Here is a 22,952-nt window from a genome sequence, read left to right on the forward strand (position 1 = left end):
GAGGTTAGATTTGCGTTGGGTAGAAAGATTCGTTAAAAGTTAGTACAAATTTGCAGGGTCGACAGTGGCGGGAAAGGAAGCAGTCTTTTCGAAAAAATTATACACAGTAGTCTGATCTCACATTGTCCCGGTTCGAAGATAAGAGGAAACGTGTTTTAGTCAAAAATGAGAATCAATTTCCTATAATGTGGACGTGTTTCACGATATGAATCAAGTTTCGAAGACTTTGGTATGCACATGGGACTTTTAAATTTCAACTTTCCTTTGCCCATCGCTCGCGAGTTGTCGAGTGTCGTGTGATATTTGATCTGGGAAACAAGATACAAGATTGTAGTATGTTTCGTCCCCTATAATCCCATGTGACTTTGAGATCACATACCCATGTATCTATACTTTCAAAGTTTCGTCTCGTTCTTTTACCAATACGTGCCATTGTGGTTTCGAAACTATAAGTGCATTGCCATCGAATAATCTGTTTATAAGAACTTTTAGTTACGATTTCTTACAAGATGATTACAGTTAAAAAGTTTTTTCTACCAAATATCCTATATTACCATTGTTTATCAATGTTACACAATTCTTTTCAGAAGCCAAAAATATTTTACTTAATAGAGGGTTGACTGTATCTATTTTCCGTCATGCAGATCTCGTAAAACGATATATTTCTTCGAGCAAATATCATGGGTCATCGATGACCCACGCCCGTCGTACCCAAAAATTCTTTTTTTTTTCCAACGAGGCGTTACACGATCGGGTGCACGCAAGCTCCAGTGCAAAATGGAAAATTCAAGACGCGTACATATACATACACACACAAACACCAAACACGTAGGACAAACAGTCATACATACGGACACACGCGCGTACACGTATATTTAGAGCAGATTCGAGTAATAGATGCGTAACATTGTTATACACATATTTTATAGAAGCAATATAACAAGTAAGGAAATAAAAAAAAAAAAAGTAATAATGACGACGCGTACGGTTAAAAGCAATGTTTCGACACAACGAATTATATAATTATACATATAGAAGCGAACATCGAAGTTTAACGTGATGGATAACGATGATTTGCTTCGGCATCGAACTTTTTCGATCGTCTCGCCTATGCTCTTTCGATCTGTCTGTCCCCGCTTCAAAATAACGTTTCGAACGATTCTCGTGACCTATCGTTATCTCTTGCTTTAAAAAAACCTTTTAGCGTTAATCGTAAAACATTTACTTACATAGAATGCTAATTCGAGCCAGAAAGTAATCAAACGACTAATTAGAATTTATTATTCGGTTCGTTTTATTGTCACTTCAATATTTACGATCACCTCTGTTTGCATAATCTTTAAAATTACGAAACGAACGTGGTTGTAAAAATATCGTAAATTTAATTCCGCAATGAGAACTTATTACTCGATCAAGAGATAAACTAATCTTTCTTGATGTTTCAATTTGGACAATTGTACAATACGAATATAAGTATCCGCGCAAGAAAATTAATAACGATTGCATCACAGTGAGTCCGCGTAGAGAACTTGAGAATTTAATTATATAATCTTGTTACTGGCACAATCCCACTGTCGCGTAATTCCTTTCAAATATACCATTGCAACGAATAAGACTTTACAATTAAGTAGTACATTTTCCACCGTAAAATATTTTGCGAACGTATCCAAAGACAACGAAATCGTGTTTAACCCTTTCGACGCCAATGTCTGAACACGAGGCACGCGCGCTGTGCGGAAATCCGACGATGACGTTTATCGAGCACGTCGTGTGAACGCCTATGAGCGTTCACCGCACGGACTGTACAGTTGCAAGCACTCGTAGCGTCGAAAGGGTTAAAAGTCACTATTCGCAATCAAGCGATAATATTAGTACAAAATTGATCCGTCAAAGGTCACGATAACCAACGAAATAGTAAATTCTCGAGACAACGAAAAGTCAGAGACATCGAAGTCACGGATTTTCGTTCGACCAGTTTCACCGTCTCTAAAAGCAACGATCACACCGCCGGAGAAAAAAAGAGTATGGATCGAGTTACAGTTCGGAGAGAGCTGGGCGCGACGATGCGACGAGTCTTTTTGTAATAATTATCGCCGACAAATAATTACCGCGTTGCATGTACAGAGTAGCCGACCTCACCGCCAAAATACAAGATATATTAAAGAGAAAAAAAAAAACAAGAAAACGAGAAAAAAATACCGAACGAAGCCGCGGAAACAACGACGAACCATGAGAATATTCGCGCGGCGCGCCGCGCGGATCCGATCCGATCGAACGGGATCCACGCGCAGCGATTCACGCGCAGAACCACCGCGCAGGTGTCGCGCGCAGATCCCGCGCGGGATCGGGCCGCGGCGTGCAACGATCCCCAACGGCTCTCTCGGTCCTGCCATTGGTGACGTTTGTTTCACGAATTTTCTTCGCGCAGTGCCCGACAGCGCGCGTGACGACGATCGCGCGACTGTCGCGTGCGAACGTAGAGCAATAAAACCCTAAGCAATATTAATTAAATTAATTGATTAACGAGTAAATTAGTCAGTCGGTTCGGGTAGAGAGAGAAAGAGAGAGAGAGAATGCGAGAAAGAGAGAGAAAGAGAGATAGAGAAAAATGTTTAGAAGAATAACCAAAAAAAAAGAGAAAAAATAGACACCAAGAAGAAACGATCGTAAATACAAACTAAACGAAGTGCACCGTTTGACGCGTGTCTGTATAATGTAGTAAACGGCCCGAACACCACGATCACGAATCGAGGGAGGTAGCGGATCGTGCGCCCGGATGCTTTTCGTCCGCGCGATGTCGATCGACAACCTCCCGGGCCCTAGCTTCCGGTACGTTTACTTCGTTTCGTCAATACCTCGACCACCGACCGCTCTGTCTCGGTTTTTAGTTACGGATTTCATTGTTCTTAAATTTACCGCCTGTATAGTATATACATATATATATTTATTATTTCTTTGCGAATTTGTTGTCAGTATTATTATTATTATTATTAATAATGGTTGCAGCATTATCGTATTTATTATTGTCATCGGTATTTATTAATATTTATTATTATTATTATTAATATTGTGTATTTTACTTATCCTTTTATCGATTCACCTTGTCATCACGTAGCACTGCTACTATCATTATTATTATTGTCATCATCATCATTATTATTATTATTATTATTATTATTATTATTATTATTGATGGTAACGTCGTTTACATTTCGTTATTATTATTATTGATATTACTGTAGAGGTTATTATTGTGCCGATACAACGACCCGGTACAACGATCGGTATCGCATTGCGTCGCGTACGCAACGAAGAATATTGCGAGAACACGTGCAATTTCCGTTTTCCGTGATATCGCAGGCGAAAACAAATGGAATCGCCGCATCCCGTGCGCGCGCGATAAGGCTGCTTTATTATACTAGTCTCGCGTGTACAGTCGATATAATTGAACTTCTGGAAATACTCGTAGCCGTACACACGTACTACCGACACATTCTAATTAAACACACGCAAGTATATTGGTACGCGTAGATTGTAATTCGCGGTTCGAGAAAGACGGATAGAGAAGGTGGGTTTTAACGCGCTCGAACCCCAGTCTGGAAATTTCATTTCATGACTCGACTCCCTGCAACGGTAACCTGGACTCGTGCAGAACCAATTCTAAAATCGTATCCACGTATCGATTCACCGCCAACGGCGGGTGAAACCCTCCGTTACGATAACTCCGCTATACGTAAATTCAATTTTTCCTTTCTAACGACAAATCACCAATCTGAATGTCCAACGGCGCACCATCCTAGGAAAAAATTCCCCAAGTGGGAGTAAAAATGTTTCAATTCGAGAAGAAAATTTTCCAAGATTCCCCTCCCTCCTGCAAACATTACTCGATCGAAATCGTCTTCTCGTTTCTACGTAACAGAATTCTAACTAACGCCAAACACCGAGAAACGCACAACCGATACACCATTAGGTTATGTGTACCTACGACTGAACGCAATCACCGAGAAGACGTTTCGTTCGGTTCGGGTAGATTCGAGACCAGAAAGTTAAAACGGCCGTGTGGGTGGCGAGTACGAGGTTGAATCGATTTCCTCCAGGTCCCTCCCCCTTTTTTTAAATAGTTATTTATCCACGGGTCCCCGGGTACGGGCGCTTTTAAAGCCAACGGCCGCAGTTTCGAGCCGAACCGAAACCAACGAGCTGTTGATCTCCAATTAAATCGCTCGACGAAGGGAAAATGGACGGAGGCGGATGCAAATATTCGCGGAAGTGGCATCGGGGCGCCGTTTGGCCGTGATCGGGGTTCGTTACGGGGAATTGCGCCCGATTCGTTAGGAAGACTCACGGAACAATTAAACCGCTTTCAACTGACCGGTCCGCGGAGACCATTCCGCGTTTGGTCGAACTTCGCTGGTAATATTAACGTACGGAACGAGCCGGTTCACGATCCTCGAAATAATTAAGAGCTTTTCTAACGTGTGGAATCGACGGTTCGGTAATTTCGCGTGGTTCTTACCTACTTCAAACAATCGGTTGGACTCGTCTCGCCGAACGGAATGACTCTCAACGGGTACTGTGATTCAATTATCGTCTGATGGTCTGTTTTTTCTCGTCGTGAAACGTCTTAGGTTTGTTGGAACGGTTAACTGGTTCTCGAAATACAGAGTCGATGTTGATCCTGTCGATACGAGCATTTATCCTATTTAATTGTTGTTTGACAGTGGAGGGTCACTATTTTCTGTGTATCGTGACTATAGGAATATTTTTATAGAGGATAGGTAGTCGATGAGTATTTATTACAGTTCGTACTTACGTGTGTACTATGTACTGTATATACTGTATGTACTGTATATACATCGCGTAGTCGTGTGATATACAATTTCCGCGTGACTATATCGCGTAGTCTGTAACGTATGCTCTAAACACGATTATATCGCATAATCTGACCGGTGTAATCTATCCGTAACTGTATCGTGTAGTCTAGGCGAGGCTGGATCATAATCTATGGTACAAGTGTCGTGTATTTTAAGCAATATATATTGCATAATCTAGGCACGACTGTATCGCGCGACACAGTCCAAGTATTAGTTGCTATAGAGTCACTATTTACAATTTATGTACCGATTAGAAAGCGACGTATCCCGGTTACCGTCTCCGCAATAGAGTCAATGACTCGATTATTTACAAAGTAATCGATAATCCGATGATTGTTAACTCTTTCGTGAAATGAACCGACCCTAGTCTTTTTATTCGTCTATTTAAACACGTTTAGGTTCCGTTTCGTCTATTCTCGTTCAATATCCGTTTTATCGACAGGATTAACAGGCGTCACAATGTTCGAGAGAAATGTTTGAAAACGACGTTTACACGATTCGATGACCAAAGATACGAGAGAAAAATTTTAATGAATGCTTTGTTTGCAACGCGAGAATTTAAGATGAATTTCTAATGTGATAATAACGTCAATAACTAAAATTACAAAGTATTTGCAATTCTGTACTTGGATATTCGTCAATTACGTGAAATTCTAGCGCAAGTATTTCAAAGTACGTTAATTTTCGAAATTATAGCGCTAATTATTTCAAAATTGTAAAAAAATTAATAGTGGAAGAAAAAGATCACAATTTATACGATTCGATGGCAAAGCTTCGAGAGAAAAATTCAAATCAATATTTAGTTCGCAACGCGAGAACTTGAGAAGAATTTCTAATATAATAATAACGTCAATAACCGAAGTTACAAAGTGTTTGCAATTCTCTACTTGGATATTCGTCAATTACGTTAAATTCTATCCTAGTATTTCAAAGAACGTTAATTTTCAAAATTGTAAAAAAATTATTTGTTTTATAAATTATTTCGCTAATTATTTCAAAATTGTAAAAAATTAGCAACAGAAGAAAAAAGATCCAAATTGTTGAAATCGTACAAGTAGAAATACCGCGCAGAAACATTTGAGAATTTTCATGTCCCTGGCGGCAACTTTTCCTCGCTTATCGATAACTCCGCGATCCATCGCTTCGAAGAGTATCCGCCTCCATTGTCGATTCTCCATCGTGGAGTACACCAAATCCACTGAAAGTAACGCTTTCTACGTCGAAATACAGAACAAGTTTCCCTATATCGAACCACTTTCGATATTTTCCTCGAGCGTGATATTTCTCAAAAACGAAAAGAACGATATGATTTCAAGGGGGATCGAAACAAATTAAAACGGTGGTTAACCAATCGCTCGGAGAAAACGTTTAAAGAATCGAAAATATTTCCATCTGTGTATTTATTAGAACTTTGGTAAACTAATTTCCGCTATTTACCAAGCTCGGTCCAATTTGGGCAATCCAGTGATCCCAGGAACCGGTTCCTAGTTTACATAACAATACCTTGAGTGCTCGCGAAAAACGAAGGGAGCACCGTGTGTTTACCTTTAGCCGTACTCGCACACCCAACGGCGCTACGTTATTCCCTCGTGTAGGATACAACCGGGCCGAAACAACCTTCCAACCGGAGTAAACCAATCCCAACTTCCAGTCGTTGAAGCGAATCTCGAAACGAAAAGGAAATTTCCAGAAAAGCCTTAACGAAAATAATATTTTAACAAAAGTACGAACTTCCCTCTGCAGCCAATCCTTCTCGGGGACGAGCACGACTCGTCTTACCCAATCGAAGATACGTGTATCTTGAATCTAGATACATTCTGTATATAAACACGTGAGCATTAATACACGTAAACGTATGTATAAATACCTTCCTATTAAGTTACACGTAAGGAGACACCTACACTTTACCGCGCGGACACAACCACGTACGTTAGATCTATTACTCTGTAACTCGTAACTAATCTATATCTTCCTCTTAATTAAGCGGCCGTTCGTCGCGCTCGCTTACCTATCGGATAACTTCTCGCTTGATGTTCACGTCGGACCCGCGTCCTCCGTTTGCTGAAACAACAGCAACGGAGTATCGCGCCACGTTGATTGGGCAATCTCCTCGCCCAATTGTTCCGATAGGTGTCCGCTTCGACGACGAGAATCCCGATCGTGGATCGGGTGACTCGCGACCGAGAACGTCTCGAACGATCAATCTCGATCGTGGATCTATTCGGGGACACCATCGATGTCCACACCTAGTATACTTCGCGATCGTCGACGCGAAGTCTCCTTCGAACCGTCTCGGTTCCACGAGACGTCGACTGTCGCTGTTTTCCAGCCTTCGTGTCTCCTCGACTGTCCGTGCTTGATTCCTTCTGCTCCTGTCTCGAGCGCCTGCGCACTCTCGCGCATTTCTGTCCGCGGCTGGTACCTTCGCCGCGTCTCTATTACCGGTCACCTTCCAACGTCGCGCTCACCGGACGACGATCCGACGCTACGGTTCGATCGAGAATCGATCGAGCTCGTCGCTTCTTATTATTATTATTAGTTTTGCAATCGACGAACGAACGACGGATACGTATCGAAACGCGCAAGAACGAAATGAAAACTGTCCAAGAACGAACGAGGATTATCGATACGTTTTCCGAAACACGGCTTCGAAGAGCGCGCAAAGAAACGAGAAGTTTTTTTTTTCTCGAAAGAAAAAAAAAAGGAAGGGGGGAATTAATTTTAATCGGATATCGTTCGACGAGCTCTTTGGATTTCCGATAGGACTCGACACCGCTCTTTCGAATGCACGAGCAAAATCGACACCGACTCGCTCGAGAACAAACAAAAAAATAATACTGAACAATTCTTCGGGTCTCTTACGAAAAGCGATTTAACCCCCGAACGAGGAATTTCTACGACCAAAGACTATCGGAACACTTCGCCCTATCGCCGCGAACAACCTCAACTTCGCCTGAACTTCGCTCCTTCGAACACTCGCTTCTAATCGCTCCTGAGCCACAGGACTATCTCGATCTTCCGCTGTTGCCTCGATATCTCCGCCGAATCCGCAAAGTTGAAGGGAGTTAGAGAGAAAAGTGATGTTAAGTGAACCTTGCCGTCAGACCGATGCAACGAACACCGTGGGAACATTCGTGATCGCGTCGTTGGCTTCACTCGTGTACGTCCACGGTAGAATCAACTGGCCGCTCAAGGTTGGTCGGCCGTTACCCCCACTCCTTCCGCGCGGCTACCCCCACCACCGGTGTTCCGTCGCGTCTACGTTCGCGCGCATCGCGCAACGCCATACGCCATCTGTCTCTCGGGGAGGCGAGATCGGCCTCGCGCGGGACCGGTGTCGTCCAACGTGAGCTTCCCCCACTCCACCGCCCGTGACCATGACTCGGGAACGCTGGTCGACGCCAATGCGTGCGAGCTCCGTACAAACGCAAGCGTAACACAGCCACGGGACACACTAACTCGAAAATCTCATTTGTCGCGACTCCGTGCGGAATCGCGGGAGCCACCGTGAGCGACCAATTGACTTCGTTACGACCGTGATCGCGGTTCAAAAGCGAAGAAACGGAGGAGTTTGGTGGACGAACGAGCGAGACTCGCGATCGAAACGCCCGAGAGCGAGCGAACAGCGTGATCCCTGCTGCAATTTTAAGGACGAGACTCTCGCCCCAATAGCGTCGTTCGTCATATAGGGTGTCGCGCCGTGTGGATCCCCCGTCTGGTTTTCTCGATTCTCGCAAAAGAAAAGAAAAAAGAAAGAAAGAAAAGAAAAAAAAAAAAAAGAAAACGAAAATCGACGAAGCGGGACGACCTCCACCGAGCGCGTACGCATTTTGTAATCCTTCCAACGAGAGCCTTGACAATTTTTTAACTATTCGTTAGTTGCCTTAGCGTAAACGAAGAGGGAGAGAGAGAAAGAAATAGAGAGAGGGGGGAGAAAGAAAAGTATAAACGAACGGTCCTCCGGTCCAATTTAAAGTGATCCCTAGCGCCAGTGTTTCTCAGCCTGCGTCGCCAATCGGTTGGTATATTTCGTCGAAAATTCATCGTAACCCCGAACGCGACGATATCGTGCATACGCATGTATACTTTTTTTTTTTTATTTTTATTTTCTTTTTCAAAACGGTGAACTTCCACCGTTTCGAAAGAAGGAAAGATCGCTCGTTTCCCGAATCGCAGCGTGGACCATTGTAGTAACTCAGTCCCGGTCGAAGGGGCGAGAAACACTATCGCGAACGCAACGACCACCGCGGCAGACCATTTTTACGCGACGCCACACGTTCCAAGACGAACTGGACACCCGTTAACGCACCGAACCCCCGGCGCACGCGCGCGCGTCGTCGCTTTTACGATTACAGCGAGCTCAAAAGATTTTTTCCACAACGGTTCAGCGCACGCGAACCTGTCCGTGAAACGGAGAACAATCCGTCGATCGAATCTTCGGACGCAACCGGGGAACGTGAAAGGCGCGTCCTTCGTCTCGATTTAATATAGAGATAGCGTTAACTTAGTACACTGATATATATACGATATATTATTATACATAATATATTTTATATATTCCAACGAAAGCGTATGCGATAACAGTTAAGGGGAACCCCGTGTAGCTTTACCAACGTGACTTCCATAACGCGACACGCATAAAAAAAAGAAAAAAAGAAGGAACCGTACCTTCTTCGAGGTCGTGGAGCCTCGAGGAGGCCGTGTACACTCACGAACTCGAGAGAATGACCCTGAGACGGAAATGCAGAATTCTTTTTTTTTTTCTTTTGCGAACCAATGTTACCACCGTTGGCCGTGGTTTTGGATCGTGTATCGACCAATGGCGTCGCGAGACGCGAATTGTGGATCGATAAGACAGATTTCCCTCGGGGGCATTCTTTGTAGCTCCTTGCAGTACCTTAGACTCCGTCGATGATAATAAGATGCGCTTAACGGCACGACGTCACTTAGAGAACGATGTGTTCAGGATCTAGTTCTAGCGTTAAGTACGTACGCACCAAAGTAGCCGCCACCGTAAGCGTACTTTTCACGATCGAATTCAACGTTCTTCAGATGAACGTAACTTCCCTGGTTCCGATTCGCACGGTTCGGTTTTGTCTCGTTTCCGCGCTCACAAAGCTCGCGATTAACAACGGGAATGCACGCACCGCGAAAATCACCTTGGTGGGGAGAGAAGAAAAAAAAAAAGCCACGGTGCGCAACATTGTCCCGAAACAGCGACGCGTCTCGATACTTTCAAATTTCTATAAATCTTTTCATCGATTTACAAAAATTCCATTCCTCGCAGTAACTTCAATTAGAAGGGCTATCGAATATTCTAGAGATTTCTACGTTTGTAAAAAAAAAGGAAAAAAAGTTCGAATCGCCAAAAGGTACTTCGACGTTTGATGGAATTTAAAAATTGCAAATCCCATCAGTGGTGTGTAACCGGTAATTCTGAGGCTCCGCGTTCTAAAGTGTACTTTTAGAGGGAAGTTGATTCCTTCCTGTACATTTCGTAAAATATATAAACTTTTAAAGCAATATTTATTAGATTAAAGGAAGTTTTATAAAGTATTTTTCGTAAGACAATACGGGACCTTTCTATATTTGTTATTTATTACGGAATCAATGTTTGCAAAAGAAGCGTTTATAGTTTTAAAAAAGGTGGATAATCAAATGATATTATATTCGGTTTTTGTGCGTTGCAAAATCGAGGCTTTGAGAAAAATATGTATTCCTGCTTTTTAAAATTTCAAGAGACTTGATGAACAGACTGACACCTGACTATTGACTTTAGAATTTATTAGGAATTTAAAGTACATTTCCTTTAAAAATATTAACCATGATATTTCTCATCCGAAAATATACTTGTAAAAATTGTCCAATACCGAGTGAATCGAATTGGCTTTATATGAATTTATTCTGTATACATACCTCGTATGGTACACCTGTTATTTTCCAATATACGACTGCGGGTGGTTGAAGTCAATCTCTCTGCAAATTAGTTGGTCAACCAGTTCGTCTCCCCGTAATTCAGAGTTCAATTAATTGCTGAGAAGCCTCGAGTTTCAAATGAATCGAAAGTCACGTTCGAAATTCGCGACAAACGAATGTAGGTGGAGTAATCATGGCGAATATCAGATGTGTATCGCGGCAGCCGACCGTTAACTTTCTTACGTGCCTGCACATGGAAACACAGCATTAGTTCCGCGGTTACGTAAGCCTCGTTCCTGCACCCCTTACGGTACCCTAGTTCTGTTTCCGGTTGACGAAACCTCGAACAGAATGTTTCGGGACAATAACGTCGCTGTTACGAGAATGCTTATTACGTTCCACCAAAACAGATTGTTTACGCTTCGCACAAGCTCGTGGCAACTGTATTTCGCAAACTATATCAGAATATGCGAATGACAATGCCACATGTTATCGCGTTGTCTTTACATACGTTATACAACAAGGTTAATATTTACACTTTTCCCGTGGATCGATTGTATTTGACAAGCAGGAACGTTTCTTATCGAATGAATTTTCACACCAAACACGTTGACGAACGCAAATATCGTCGACAACTTCTGTTTCGACGAGTGTTCGTACACGAAACGTAAAGACTAACGCCGAATAATCGTAAATGGCAGAATTGAACGTCGAAGTGTTGTACCGCTACGTATATTATACGTAATATTGTTTTCCTTTGATCGTCGATATTACCTTCACCTATCACATTTTAAAATCGCCCCTAAAAAATGAACAATTAACTCACCAAAGGGACCCAACGTGCGTGCATTTTCCGTGGAATTGCCGGTCGTGACAACGCGCAGTTTTACACCGGTGTTCTAAGCTGACAACGAAAAGATGTCTTGTCGCAACGAACCGCCAAAACTTGCTCGATTCAGTTCCTTGCTCATCGCGCCACCTGCAAAATTGTCCGGGACTAAGCAACTGGAGCATACGCATGCACGCTAGTTGCACGGCCGTGCAGCGGCGTTCTTTCTTTAACGTCGAATAAGCAGAGGGAAATGAAGAGACCGCGCGAAAAGTAGAGACAAAAAGCTCGTGCAATGGAAGCGAAACGCGGCAGAGGGGCATAGAAAGAGAAACAAAGAGCAAAAGATTCTATTATATTTTAACAAAAGATGCAACGAAGGACGTGTTCGTTATATTTTGAAGGATACAACGAACGAGGGACAGTCGCGTAAACCCGATCGCTCACGCACATTCTTGATGCATAAACATAATATATTATATACACTTATACATCTATAATATTATACATATATACATAGCGAATTAACAAAACTCGACCTATGTATCGCTTAATACGGATTATTACCATTATCGCCATTTATCCGTCGTTACATCGATCCTTTCGTTCGATTGCATTCGTTTCCTATTGGTTCGTATTTCTCCGCGTACCCAGTGTAAATAAGACCTCATAGAAACGATGTAACGTTGTAAAGAATTAGTAGAGTTTAACGGTAGTAGTGATATTAAAGGTGAAAACTTTAAAGCATATAGCATATAAGAGTCTCACTAGACGAGATACATTATAAAATAAGTAATGTTATATTGGCGAGAACTGGGTTCCCAGTCGGGCCAATATTCGATAAATATCGGTGTGAAAATCTAGTTCTTTTTTTCTTTGTCTCCTTAGTTCATCCGTGATCGCACGACGATCGTTGCTTTTCTCGGGTAGTGGAAGCCTGTCTCGACGTGACATTGATCTGATTCGGCAATGTGAAAACAGATCTTTGTTCTCTTCGTTCTGTGCAATCGTGTTGATACAGCAGCTCGTGTTTCTGAATGTGTATCCCCAGTTTCTCCAGTGTTTAGATAATATCATTTAACCTCATAACTACGCGATTTGAACACGATTTGAAACATAATTCGAATTTAAGCAGTAATTTGTCCAGATATTGACAATTTGTCCAGGTAACAATTGACACATGTCGACCACGTTAACTTTAATGCCTATAAGTATCGTATATAACCATTTAAGTTACGACGTAAACACGTCAATAGTAATAACAATCGTAGCTGATATCGGGCGCAGTTGATACCGGTTGCTGCTAATACCAACTGAAACACGCATTAGTCAACCGATAATTATTTGTAATCGGTATCGACCGCAGCTAGTAATAGTAAATACCAATCTTAACCTAGATCTATCAACCGATAATAACTGCGACCGATAATGGTTGCCTAATCCTGACGGACGATTAAATTGAAACACAATGCGTTACAGTTAATAATACGAAACACGACTTATGACAAAACTGAAGGGATAAATTTTCGTTCGGATATAATATTTGAAAATGATAGTTTTTTAAAATATTCGACAGAAACTGGGGTAACGACACATCGGTAGATTTCTAACCAAATAACAAGTAAATGACACGGGACGGAAGACGCAACGTATAAATCTTACTCATACGTTTGAAGGTTAAATGTGATTGTAAACGTGAACGTCGAAATTCGCGATCGCTTTCATGTCGATAATTATTCGAGATCGTGGATGTTTAAACGCAACGAAACACTAAACTAAACAGCCTTAAAGAGAGAAGGGAACCTGATAGACGATCGAAAACTTCACGAGGGACACTTGAAACATTTCCGTTATTGTTCGAATTTTACGTTCAGTTTCGAAATATCATACATCGGTAAACCGCATTCTAATGTATTGGACGTGGGCGAGATTTTAAGAAACTTGTATTTGAAACTGTTGAGTTGCGCGTAACAACTGCAAGGTGGACATCAGTTTCGAGAATCATTACGTCGCGTGCAAGTCTTTCATGTGCACAAGTGTGTCGGTAAAACACGAAAGTTTGCACGCAACTTTATGTCAATGACGCTCAAACACAGGATTAAATGGTTACTTGTGTAACCGCATTTGTGTCGTCGATGTTTAATGTTCGTGGAACAAGAAAATTAAAAAAAAATGTATTAAATGTTCAATTATACTTGGTGTAATACTCAATAAGGAAATAGGGAAAAAACGTGTCAATAATATTAAAGTATGGGAACGTGAACACCATGTTTTTTAAATTGAAACGACTGGACCATTCGGACGATCGTCGGAGCGGCAGCGAACCACTGTGTTCCTGGCGCTTCGACGCGAGCTCAAAAACGAAAAAAAGTGATACCTTAATTTTGCTGATAAATTATCGATTCGGGTCATGTCTTCTAAATAGAACTAATCGTACTCCAGGCAAGTCGAAAGCATTACTCGATGTAGAATAATTTTTCGCGTGTAATTATCCATGAGATGTACAAATATTTGAACACCGTTTAAGCATGGAGACTTCGATGATTGACCATATTCGGTAATTTGATAATTTGTTGCGAGTGAAATTTGCAACGCGACCCGACCGGTGCTCGAAACTTACGCGTGGTAAAAGAAAACGTAGTTAACCTTTACACGTCGAGGAAAACAACATAACCTCGCTCGACTGTCGCACTAACGAAATATATGTAAAAATACATACATACCTCGTCGCTGGAAGAATGAATCACGCTTGTGACGAGGGAATCAAATTTCCCCGGGGAGACAAGTTTCAATGTAAATCTTCTTTCAGCATATACGAGGAAAAATGAAAAACTGCTCAATGGGCGTCGAAACAACTAACCCCGAGGTTTCGAGCATCCCGTCGTACCTGTCGTTATAAAATTATTTACATAAGCAATAACATATAACCCACGCGAACGTTCGTTTGAAAAACGACTCCGGGTTCCCGTGTAATTCCACGTGTGGCACCCGACAGCGAAACGGCCAACTGAAAATGCGCGCGTTTGTTCGACCTGGATTGCTCAAGATCTAGAAACGAGTCAATAACGAGTCAATAACTTCATAAGAGTCTCGTTAGTTCAACTAACGATCGGTAGCAAGTCAATCGTTTATAGCAGTGATATTGAGTACAAAAAGAAGAAATAGAAAACAAAAAGAAAAAAAAAATAAATAAATAAATAAAAAACGCGTCGAAGTATCGTATTAGTCGACGAAACGCGACCGCGTTTAAAAAGTGTCATTTTCTTCGCTTTCGGCGCCGATCGCGCGCATTCTCAGTCGGCAAAGAAGATCGGGTAAAAGTGATCATCAAAGATGACACGATAATCATCGAATGCGATGAATCAAAATTCACTCTTCAATTTAAAGAAACGCGCAGATATGTTTAATACTCAAGTGAATAACCATTTTAACGGAAGCGTTCGATCTCTCGAAGGTCTCGTGATGATCTCTTTTCTCGTTTCTCATGTCACGAAAATTTTCTCTTTATGACTCTCACTGTTCGCCGATACTTTCCACTTCGTTTGCGACTTACATGCGTAAATGCGTCGAACATCGGTCGCAAACCTGCAAAGCGTTCGCAATTAATAATTGAACAAAGCACGTGTGTACCTACATGTATACACGTCAACTGTAACGGCACTAATGTTTCAAAGACATGGGAATTTGGTAGTGTTACATTCATTTTACACAAATAATCGAAGAACATTGGAAATTTAAAAATGTTGGTCAGCTTTGTTTTCAAACTATAATTCTTTCAAACTTTAGACGAAATATAGGAACTATTTCCTTTTTACAAATTTGTTAACTAATATTTTTTAAATTTATTTTCAATTCGAATATACGTAACCTAGTAAAACCACCATGTCTGGAAACAAATGTGCAAATGTGTCAGAAGTCCTCTCGCTCGAAATTCTATTATCTGTCGCTGTACCGGTCCATTTCCGATTTCGATTTCCACTTTCCATTTCCGTGTGAGCCCACATCACATCTTTATGAGCCGCTGCAGCCTCGTTGATCTGTCTAAAAGAGGACTAACGTTTTGAATCCATCGCAGAGAAAGCAAAAAGCTACGTTAAAAAAGAAAAATCGAACAAACGAGAAGGCTGTTTAAAGGTTAGGGAGCACGGAACGACTCTTCTATCCCTACTCTCATCCCCCCACCCTTTCATTGTCTCGACGTCCTTTCGTAGATTGAAATAATTCTGTTAACCAAGGTCCATTCGATAATAATCCTGGTCAGGGTGATATGCGTGAGTTCTGATTCGCTTCCGTGGCGTTTCTAGCTTTAAGAAACCGACTGTCCAACGAGAAGGTCGGATTACAGACCTGTGAGCTTTCCTTGGCCGAAAGAAGAACATAAAGGGGTTGGGTAGATAAATTCGTATCGCGGTTTGTTGTTTCGGGAGTAGTGTAAGAGCGAGAGAGAAAGAGAGAGAGAGAAAGATTGCGCACGCGCGCGAGAAATGAAGGTGGAGAACGGAGGAAAAAAAAGTGCCTATACACCAGTAAAATTATTCGTTAGTGTGTATAATGCGTTCCAACGAGTACGGACAGTGTCAATTACAGGTTTAAAACGCGACAAACAGAGAAATTGCAAAAGAAAGGCGGCGAATGAGAAAACGACGAGTAAACGAAAGCAATATCGAGCGACGATCCGAGATTACAAACGCTGTGCGAGTACCAATTAATTAACAACAACGACGACGATAACGATTGCGAACTACGATTATTATTATTGTTATTATTGATTGTGAACCTGTAAACTAATGAGCTAATCGCCGTGGTCCGCGTTGCTCGAGGTGTCCTGCAATCGAACAGATGGCGTTCGAATCATTCGCGATCAATTTGGCAATCGATAATCGAATACAATCGAAGACCCGAGAGAATCGTCAAAATAATAAACGGTATGCTGGAAAGATGTCGCACAAAAGTGCGATATCACGAATTGTGTTTGCAGGGGAAACATTTCGTCTTATTTCGCAAAACTTGTAACTTTTTTTCGGAAGAACAAGGTTAGGAATCTCGTTCGACGCGAATCACGGCGCTTTAGGGACGGATGTGATATAAGGTGAACCTTAACCTTACCTATAACGCATATAGATATTGAATATTGTACGCATTGTGATAGTACCCTCGAGGAAAATGAAAAACAACAACAAAAACATACACACACACACTAAATCCAAAAAGATATGAAACAAAGCAATGAACCGCCTAAAAGAAAACAAAAAAAAATAATAATCCCTGCCTCCTCCGAAGTACGACTGATATTTACAGGATATTGTTCCAATTGGACGCTCCCAAGGAAGCCGGGGTATTCAAAAGCAATAACTTCGTAGGCGGTCGCGGATCCTCGACGAGGCAAACACGCGACCGATTAATATAAATAATAACGGCGCAGAAGAAAAAAAAATTCGAATAGGCCGATGAATTTTTAACCTTAATAATTTTAATCGTAACGACGACTTAGCGGCGCACATATACACACACATATACATACACAGTGCGCCTAATAAACAGTTTAGTAAGACTAATTATTGTAATTAAAAGAAGAGACGAGGAGACTAGCGATGGCTTTTATAAGACGAAGTAATAACGATGTAATGCGACAAACGTGCACCACTGGTTACATTGATATACATAAATCTATTATACATATATATATTATATATACATAAAAATATATATATATACATATATATATTATAATATTCGAACCTCGAGTTCGAGGGAAGTAACGACGATACGACGAGTGAAATAGAGGAGCGCAAAATAAATACTACGCTTCGTCGTGAGGATTTCGGAGAAATAATGGAAAAATGTCGGATAAGAGAACAAGGGGGTGAGAGGGAGAGAGAATGAGCAAGAGTTTGGTAGAGTAAGAGGGAGAGAGAACGAGGGAGTGTTTGGTAGAGTGAGAAGGAGAAAGAACGAGCGAGTGTTTGGTAGAGAGAGAGGGAGAGAGAGAGAACTAGCGAGTGTTTGGTAGAGTAAGAGGGAGAAAGAACGAGGGAGCGTTTGATAGAATGAGAGGGAGAGAGAGAACGAAAAAGAGTATTTAGTAGCGTGAGAGGGAGAGAGAATGAGCGAGAGTGTTTGGTAGAATGAGAGGTAGAAAGAATGAGCGAGTGTATTTAGTAAAGTGAAAGGGAGAGAGGGAACGGATGAAAGAAGGAAAGAGAGAGAGAGAGAGAGAGAGAGTAAGAGTGAAAGGGAGGAGCAAATAGAGAAAAAGATATTGCGCAGGTATCCATATTTTATAGCTTTTACGTAAAAGTACAGTACACGCGGAATGCGAAGTTAACTATATTTATAGAGATATGTTGAAACGGTATCACCGATAAAATTAATACCGAATTTTACGGTAGGCTGGTATAATTGCAATGATTTATCACTTCGATTTTGATTATTATTATTTCTTCTTATTATTATTTTTATAATTTTATTATTTTTATTATTATTATTATTATTACCACTATCGTCATTTATCTTCGTTCGCGGTGTCGTGTAAACAAGGCGCGAACTCGCCCACGAATCAACAAATCCATTCGAGCGACACTTAACCATACGTACGCCTTATTTTTTCATCGGGCGTTATTTATTATACAAACGATTATACTTGTTTCTGTTTCTGTCATCGTTACAGTCGCCGTTACGTTATTGCGTGGTCGCGATTATCATTGAACGACGATGATATACCAGTTATATTGTAATCTATTAACGAAAAAAAAAAAATTATACCTTGCATGACTACGTAGGGCTATACTGCCGCCGAAGCAATACAAAGAGCAATATAGAGTTAAAAAGGTAATTAACGAAATTAATGGTACTAAAGGTAAACGATATTAATAATTGAGAAGAAAAATGCCGTAGTCACAAACACCTCGTCGACATATTCACACGAATCCTCTTTCACTTACACAAACACGCATACACCCAATATACGTACACATCATTCACGTGCACGTGAGATCAGAATCACACTAACGCCGCAACAGAGACAATACACACTACATACATACATATATACGTACACATACACACATACGGTGCGATCACCGCGATTACGTACACACACACACCTAACACACCACATGTGGACACTATGTATGGTCATCAATTTATTCTGACCGTAGTGCTAAATGTATTTAGCATTTACGTAGATGACACTAATTGCCTAGGTCGACCGGCTCGTCCGGGGTTCGCGTTGCCGTGCGCGTCACTCCCCCCACCACCAGCAGCACGTAAGCCCATCCCCTCTTCACTCTTTCTCCCTGATGGAAAAACCAGGCGATTTCGTCTCTTGGCGTGATCTTCTACGGGCGCGCGGAGGGGGGAGTGTACGCGACAGCAAAGCGGTGAACCCTGGCCGATCGAATTTCGCCTAATAAAAAAAAAAAAGGTAGTGATATAGAGTTATCGTAGAAATCGCTAATGTATTTCACTCGGTGCCTGTGACAGCTAAGCTCGCTATCTGTTCAAGAACGAAACGATTGACAATACATTGTTGAGTAGAGAGCAACGTATTCGGACCTGTTCATCCTTACTTCGCGGCCGTCGGATTCTTTTCTTTCCTTCCAACCGCGACTCTCGCGTCGTACGCGCTCGAGTGCGTCTTGTTATCGGTTTATCGTTCCTTTCGTATCTTTTTCTCGAGATCCCTCGTGTTCGTCGAGAAGATCGAGGACTGTTGTCTACTTTCTTAACAGGTTCACTGTACCGCGATCACATTTTGAGTAACCGGCCCGCACGGGACCGCGAACGAGTTTTCGTATCACCGGAATCGTTATCGATAAACAAAACTCCCCGCACGACGAACGAATTGTTTACCGCAACGCGTCTTTGCCGCGCGAATCGGATGGGCGCCATTTCGAGACCCGTAACCTCAATTTTTCACGTCGAAGCGCGAATTACGTTTCCCGTAACGTTAACCCGATTCGTTTCAAGCGTTATTTTTCAACGAAAATTGTACATTTGGCTAGCGTGACGGGGTCAGATGTTACATACAAATGGTACCTACAATCAGCGCGATGTGAATTCAACGTTTACCACCGAGACCAATCGCTCGCGTGTTTTCCGACCGAATTCTCGGGTAACAATTCCCAATCGGGAAAATCGCGTCTCAGTTTGTTCGAAATGTGATCAAATTTTCTAGAAGACGTTCCACCAGTCAACCTGTTAAACGTATCCGAAATCGATTCTCCAGCAAAGGTGGATTACCGTTCGAGTAAAAAAATGCCCACCCACCCACTCACTCACCCGATCCCCCCTAACCCCCCTACCTGTAAAACAACCGTGGAAGATTTCGTCTCGATTTCTTCCTGGGAAGGCGGTAGTTTACCCGTATTTTCGTCTACAATTCCTCTCACGTCGGGAAAACACGTTCGACCGACTACGACACGGCTGTTCACGGGTACCACCTGGAACACGTAGTATTAGCATGGTGTGAAAACGATAGTGACGCTAGATGAATTAGCTTTAAGCTTCTTTCTCGCTAAGAGGGAACCTATTATTATAACGAATATTTACATACATTTGTATTATTTGTAAACTAGCGCTAATACAAAACTCCAATTGTGCATCGACACGCGAAACAAGAACCCCCCCTCCCCGTTCCGACAACCCCTCCCCCCTACCACCACCACCACTACCACCACCATCACCTACAATCCTGACCCTTTTCTCTCTGGGCCCCAAGTAGCCCAGAAATACGAGCAAAACGTAAACGTTCCCCCTACCATCCATACCCCGTACCCCTCCCCTCAAGCACCCGAAATTCCCAGTTCCTGTTCCGCTCGATCGAACGGACGATTTTGTGAAACCCGGAAACTTTCGTTTCTCTTTTCAGTCTGTAATTCTGCTCTATAACGTCTCGTCTATGTAATCTTCTCTGTATATCGGGCCTTTCCTCCAAACGAAGTAAGAAGAAGAAACGATGATGAAAAAAAAAAAAAAAAAATAAACGAAATAATAAGAACGTGGAATAAGAGAACACATTACCTATCCTGATATGCTTCTCATAGTGTTGGATGGTAACGTTACAAGACAAAAGGGAAAGAAAACGTTAATTGAGCATTGTTATCTATGTAATACAACATAGGATGTTTTGTATTATATTTTCATAATAAATAGACACGTAGAAAAAGACGTATTAACCATACCAGTGTTATGTTTCACTCTCTACTACCGATCAACCCGACGACTGATTTCCTTCTTTAGAAAACAAGCAATTCCTTGTCCGCCATTGCTATTCGGATCCCCGTTTATTTTCGCGGGAATATCCCGCGAGTAATTCAAAACGATTCGTTCGAAATTATTAACAAGAAGAGAGAAATATTCACCGGCGAGATGATGTAATTTATTACTCGTTTCAGTCTAGCTTCTTCTTTCGTTGGAAATTATTTAACAAGAAGAGAGAAATATTCACCGGCTCGAAGACGTAATTTATTATACGTTTCCGTCTAGCTTCTTCTTTCGTTACGATGCAAAGTCGACTGTTTGAGAAGCAAACATTACCGAACGAAATTACCCTCGTCATTTTATCGCCATGTCACGCTGCCAGCTTTTTTTTTTTTATTGTTGCCTCGGCAATTACCGTCTTATTGACAATCGTGAATCATCGATGCAACACGTGTTACGTAACCAGTAATCGTTACGTGCGAAAAAAAAAGTTACTCTTTTTCAATTTGAAACGATCGATCGTCTCAAAGAAGAAATGTAATAGAACGCGCAAAAAAAATTCCAAAGTGGATCGATACTTTTCTGTCGAATCAACTATCGTTACCGTGTTCTACGATTTTGAACACCGTACAATTTTTCTAAGCAAGAAATATATACGGTGGAACGACCTCCACGTTAAGAGTCCTCGACGTACACTTTGAAACGCGCGGAGTACAATCGTGGCGCGTACGCGTTCCAATATCGTCGTTCGGTTTGCAGGTAGGTTGCACCGTCCTCGCACGATATGAGTCGTCGACGACGACACGATCATGATTTATTCCAGTATCACGCGTCCCTGGAACGCGACAGATGTACTTCGAAGAAGGGCTGCGAACAGCTTCGCTATCGAGGCACGTGTTATCTAATGGCTCTAGTCGCTGCGACACAAGGGCTCACGGAAAGAACCTATACACCCGGTCACGTATTGCCTCTTCCATTTTAAAGTAACAACTTCGATACCCTTTTCCGCCGGCTGACAATAAGAGCTTGCACGTGTTGAATCCGGGGAGGCGTCGAGAGCCAGGGCGTCGACGAAGTTCCAGTAAAAGCCAGTGGAAGTCTAGCTGGGTTCCGAGTGCCGGAATAATGTGGAACGTTGCCGCTGCAAAATGAAAGCCCGAAAAGAAACGAGAAGAAAAGAAAAGGGAGAGGTGGAGGAGAATGGAAATTTACTTTTTAATCGAAAAATAAATTAAACCAAGTTAATTGAATCGTTCGAGCGGATACATTGGTGTGCGTTGTCTGAGAAGACGCTCGAGTCGTGTATTATGTATGTATATTATCGTGTATGCTCCAACGCTCGGGTCGAGCGAGAAGTTATTAATCGATAATTTCGAAAACAAGTTTAACTTCGACGCAATTCTAATTTTCCAGGTGTTCCAGCAGAAATGGTCGAGCATTCTGACTCACCGTCGAACTCGAGGCGAGTCTCTCGTTGCGGTATAGAGCACGTCCCGGTTAACTGAAACAATTTCACCCGGATAACTGAAACGAAATTATCCCTCGTCTTCACTTGCGCGTGATCGACGGTCCAGGTATGAGCGACGAGTCACGCTGGGAAGTGAGAACATCGTTCGTCGACGAAAATTAAAATACGTGTATTTGTTATTGTAGTTTCACAATGGTGTCATTTACGGTGACTTACGATTCGAAATATTCCGAACAAGGTCTTGTTTGGACTCATTTTCACCGAGATCACTTCGCCGATTCATTGACGATACTCTCGCGAAGATATAACAATAAATATTAAAATTGTTACTCTCTTTAAAAAATGAAATTCTTCCGTGTAGGTGTCGCTCGAGTCGACGCGTACCTTTCGCTCTGAATGAGCGTAATATATCAAAACTACCCTAATAATTTAAGAATAAATAATTATAAATTCATAAATGAACTCAATTTGACCCCAAACATTCAACGAGCGATATTTTTCAAAGCTCTCGCGTCGTGTACGCAGGCTGTACGGACTTCCGTGCAAGTTTCATCAATAATAGTTAAATTGTACCAACATGTACAGAAAGTAATATTATAAAACATTATTATCGACGAGGAATGCAACGTGAAAGAATTAATGTTCTCACTTGGGTAAATACATA

At 41.8% G+C, this 22,952-nt stretch overlaps 3 long non-coding RNA genes across 8 annotated transcripts in view; 1 reads left to right on the forward strand and 2 right to left on the reverse strand.

Annotated features, from left to right (window-relative positions):
• The window catches only part of LOC143148615 (uncharacterized), a 61,538-nt gene extending 41,482 nt beyond the window's left edge, over window positions 1-20,056 (reverse strand). For 5 of the 6 annotated variants that reach the window (XR_012992539.1, XR_012992541.1, XR_012992538.1 and 2 more), the window contains exons 1-3: window positions 19,923-20,056; window positions 11,617-11,769; window positions 10,791-11,037 (exon numbers count right to left, since the gene is read on the reverse strand). This is a non-coding gene — a long non-coding RNA (uncharacterized LOC143148615). Of the gene's footprint in view, window positions 1-10,672; window positions 11,038-11,616; window positions 11,770-19,922 lie in introns of those variants that run through there. The other variant, XR_012992543.1, reaches the window with a different exon arrangement.
• LOC143148610 (uncharacterized) lies at window positions 12,076-15,307 on the reverse strand. The gene is made up of 2 exons (XR_012992532.1): window positions 15,043-15,307; window positions 12,076-14,506 (listed from the first exon to the last, which is right to left on the reverse strand). It is a non-coding gene; the product is annotated as an uncharacterized LOC143148610 (long non-coding RNA).
• A 1,316-nt stretch (window positions 20,057-21,372) lies between the features above and the next one.
• LOC143148614 (uncharacterized) lies at window positions 21,373-22,938 on the forward strand. The gene is made up of 2 exons (XR_012992537.1): window positions 21,373-22,129; window positions 22,234-22,938. It is a non-coding gene; the product is annotated as an uncharacterized LOC143148614 (long non-coding RNA).
• The last annotated feature ends 14 nt before the right edge of the window (window positions 22,939-22,952 follow it).

This window comes from Ptiloglossa arizonensis, chromosome 6, assembly GCF_051014685.1.
Source record: "Ptiloglossa arizonensis isolate GNS036 chromosome 6, iyPtiAriz1_principal, whole genome shotgun sequence".
In the NCBI taxonomy this organism is placed as follows: domain Eukaryota; kingdom Metazoa; phylum Arthropoda; class Insecta; order Hymenoptera; family Colletidae; genus Ptiloglossa; species Ptiloglossa arizonensis.